The sequence below is a fragment of the Triticum dicoccoides genome, chromosome 2B, assembly GCF_002162155.2.
Source record: "Triticum dicoccoides isolate Atlit2015 ecotype Zavitan chromosome 2B, WEW_v2.0, whole genome shotgun sequence".
NCBI classification, from domain to species: Eukaryota; Viridiplantae; Streptophyta; class Magnoliopsida; order Poales; family Poaceae; genus Triticum; species Triticum dicoccoides.
In genome coordinates, this window is record NC_041383.1 from 75275452 (window position 1) to 75279870 (window position 4419).

Sequence of the window (4419 nt, forward strand, 5' to 3'; positions counted from 1 at the left end):
ACCGCTCCGCTGAGGCGCCGCCCGCCGGCAACAAGACAGAGGACATCACCGGCTCCGCTGAGGCCCGGCCGAGGCCCCGCCCCGCTGCCAACAAGGCTGCGCCACACAGAAAACGAGGAAGAGTAGAACATGGTAGGTCGCCGCCGCTCGGGTCCAAGTAAGGCCACCACTGCTACCCTCCGGTTGAAGCCAAGCTAGGCGGGTTGACCATTGACGGTCGGTTAGCTTCTTGGCAGCGACATGGAGTTGGAGAGCTGCGCTGGAGAAGAATGCTGCTTCTACTTAACTGCTGGTGCAGTTGGCTGACTGACACGTGGGCCCAATAGGCCACATGTCAGTTATGAAACTGCACCTGCAGTTAAGTCACTGAAGCTTCTGTTCGGCTCAACGGGACACAGGTGGGTAGCTTCGGTTAATTAATTATACCTCTAGCGCACCCCTTTTTCGTTGAAGAATATATGAAATGTAATGAAATCCGACATGTTTATATGAAATCCGACCGTGTATGAATGAATTTATTTTGATTAGTTCGAATTCCTGTATCACTAGCATTGGATGAACATGCAAAACAATACGTACTAGCATTATTCCCAGGGTGATCACCTCGTTTGCAACAGTTTCACATGTAATCCCTCCGGTCCTTTTTAGTCCGCATACAAGTTTTGTCTGCAGTCAAAGTATATCTACTTTGACCAATCTTATACAAAAAAGTATGCACTTTCACAATGTGCAAAGTAAAAAGGAACAGAAGGAGTACAAAGAGTTTGAGCATCTTTTTAACGTTTCTGTACATTGCAATCAAACACACATGCCTGACAATTCATAGAGAACATTCAAAACAATTGATGATTATGGATCTCAGCAACTCACATGTCAGAGGCAATATTTACTTCACAACTAAAGAATAAAGAAAAAAATGATCGATGCTGCTGATAGCAAAGGGCATCCCATTTGAAAATATCAAACGCATATCTTGCTAAAATCAATGAGCAAAATTTGACAAGGTTGTCCCATTCCAAAATATCAAATGTCTAGGATTGTGGAATGGGCAGGGTTTGCCATCAGTTCGGACATTGACATGGCACCTCGTGCTAAATAAACCAGATGTTCTTTTTGTGTAGTTCCACCAAAATCAACCAAATTCGCGCGCAGCTTGTATGATTTCGCCCTTATATGTTGCAACGCCTTGAACTTATGGGCACCTCCTTTCTTGTGGTGGAAATGAATGATTCGATGTATCCATGAACATTTTGTGCAGTTCCCATCGAAATCAAGCCGAGCACCCCTGGTTGCACAAATAGAAAAATGTGATTAGTATAAAGCAAACTGTACTATGAATTGACAGTTTCAACAGGCACATACGTGGTCCATGTAGAGCACACTTTTAGAAAAATGGAACTCACCAGAAAGAATCCTAGAACAACATTGTACTCACGCATCACAGCAAAAAAATGGAGATTTGTCAGTCCTTCTGAGCTGAAGTTAGTTTGGTCTTGTGGGGAGTAATGTAACCATCCTTCAACTGCTCCTTCTGATGAGAAGATAGACATGGCTTCTTCATCCTGGCATAATCGAAACTAGTCACTTCACATACTCCATATTCTTCTTCAGATGAAAATGATCCTGTTGTGCAAAGACAATAGGACTACTAAATGCTAGCATCCCTATTTGCTCGAAAAAAGGAAAGGAAATATTTAAAACAACACAGATGAAGCACTTCTCAAGGACAATACCACTTTTTCATGATAGTATCTAAACAGTAGAACAACACCAATAGAGATGACAAAGCTCAATCATATGGATGAAATCAGTGGGCGAGTACCAACCTTTGTCAGGAGGCTGATTGTGTAGAGCATACAAATGAAGCACTTCTCCGGAACCATCTGTTGCTATCTACGGGGGTGGCCATGTTTACTATATACTCCTTGATTAGTTTAATGTTTCCAACATCTTCTTATGCAGTTCCACTAAAACATATGGTATCTTCAAAGAAGATCCCTGTTTGCACAAGTAGAGATAATTACGTATGGAATCAAATCAGTGGCAAAACAATTGCTCGTTCCGGCCATAGCAATAAATTAAGATGAAAAACTATATCATTACTTGTGTCATCACAGTTCCAGTGCTTCATTACAGCACCGGGAGTTGATTTTTGTTTTTCTTCCGCTTGTTCTTCCCCTTCATCACTTGGTTCAATAAGAAGACCTCTCATGATGCAGAATTCAAGCAACTCACAAGAAGAAGATCTGAACCAAATTCGCCTTAACAGATAGGAAGTAAGATCTCCTCTTGTGCAGTTCCACTAAGATCAAGCAATCAAGCAACGTTGTTGGTGTGACATTTTGGTTGAATTGCACAAAACACTCTTAAAACAAAAGTGTTTTGTGCAGTGTAACAAAAGATCACAATGGCAACAAGGTGAAGTAGATAACCCTATTTACACAGAGGTGCAAAGGAAACAGTTAGTGGTCAATAACGGTGGATGACACAGAAGCCAACAAAAATAAGCATCTACCTTATATAAATGGGAAAGAAAGCAAGACAATAGCATTTCTCAAACGGTGGCATTGATTAATATTAACATAGAGATTATATTAACAATAAAATTCGTTAAACAAGTAATTTGCTTTTAACTATGGCGTTGCATCAATTTTCCAGCGGCATTATTAGAGGGTATTTGTTTACAGGGACAATTTGGTGTAGGGACTAAAAAAACTCCGTGTCAGTCCCATCTAAACCAAACAGGAGGGACTTTTAGGGACTAAAAGTGGGCATTTGGGACTAAAGAAAGAAGACCCCGAGGGAGTCTTTTTGGGACTTTTTCCAATAGTTTCCCCTGCCACGCATCACACCTTGTTTCTATTAGTTCATTACTAGGGGTAACATGGTCTTTTAGCATGTCATTTAATAACCTCTAGTCCATGTTTAGTCCCTGGAACCAAGCAAGTAGGGACTAGGGAGTTTTTAACCAAACAGGGCCTTAGATTTGACAACAACTAATGAGTTGCACGAGACAGTGGATGCACCAGCAACATGTGCATCTACCGATGTACTATGGTCATGCACAGTCTGTTGCAACAAAGAAAAAACAACCAAGGAGCATATTTGTGTTGGTCCTAGTTTTGTTATCTTTAGACACCTTTCCCTATGTGAGCACAACAAATCTAGTCCTGCTCAAACTCTACAGCCTTGTCCCTTCCTTTCCTTTTTGAACTAGTACTTTTGCCCCTTACTTTCCTCTTTGAACCATGTCCTAGATTTATGCGATACAACTTTCCCCACTACTTTCCCCCATTCCTTTCCTCTTTGAACCACGTCCTAGATTCATGCTATACAACTTTCCCCCTTCATTTCCTCTTTGAACCATGTCCTAGATTCATGCTATATACAACTTTTCCCACTACTTTCCCCCACTCCTTTCCTCTTTGAACCACGTCCTAGATTCATGGTATACATGCAGCTAGAGCAATGCATGTGGAGTAAGTAAAATATACCTTAAGGTTATTGGGGCGTGGTTCGGTGGGCGACGGGACGGCGGCGAAGAAGAAGGGGTCGGAGGCCCTCCCGCACCGCCGTTGGGTGGAAAGTGAACAGCTGCGCCGGTAGTGGATTCCCTCCCTCACTGACGGCAACAGTGTTAAGCCTCCTTCCCTTCCCGACGGACGGATCTTGCCGGCTCTTTGAGCAGCAGTGAGGGGAGAGAGAGGCCAACGATGTCTTGTTTAGATCTGGAGAGGGCGAGAGAGTGTGAAGAGAGCAACTACAAGCGATAAGGCTCTAGCGAGAGAGGGCGAGAGAGTGTGAAGAGAGCAACTACAAGCGTTGGCAGTCAAAGAATCCTCCTGGCAAAAATTATGCTCAAGTGTAGTTATCGAACCCGAGACCTCAAGTTTGATGAGCGAACAGGCTAACCAGCTACACAACCCTCCCGTTATGTTCAATGAGAGGAAAATAACCTTTTATACATTCCTGCATTCATGTGACAAGCATGCCATGTTTTTGTGTGTGTGTGTGTGGGAGTCATTGGGATTTCAATCATAATCGTGTCATGTGGCTTTGGTGGTAAGACTATCCATAGTGGTGCAGAAATAATGCAGCCTTAGTCACCTTACCTCTCTCCATGAAGTACGTTGGGTCCCACCAGTCAGAGGATGAAACAAAATAATTAATAAGAAAAATTAAAAGCGTCAGCGGTGTATCTTACCTCACACATCTCGCTACTGCTCGGGAACACTGTCCAATTGATCCCTCTGTTCGCTCACGTACTATTTTAAGTGAATCCTTATTATAACATGCACACAAATTTTGGGCACTTGTATTCGACTTAAGTCAGTGTGCTACCGTATCTCGTATACTTACTACTCCCTCCGTCTAGGTGTAATAAGTCACGTTAGAAGGTGCAACGAGACCAAGGTGCGT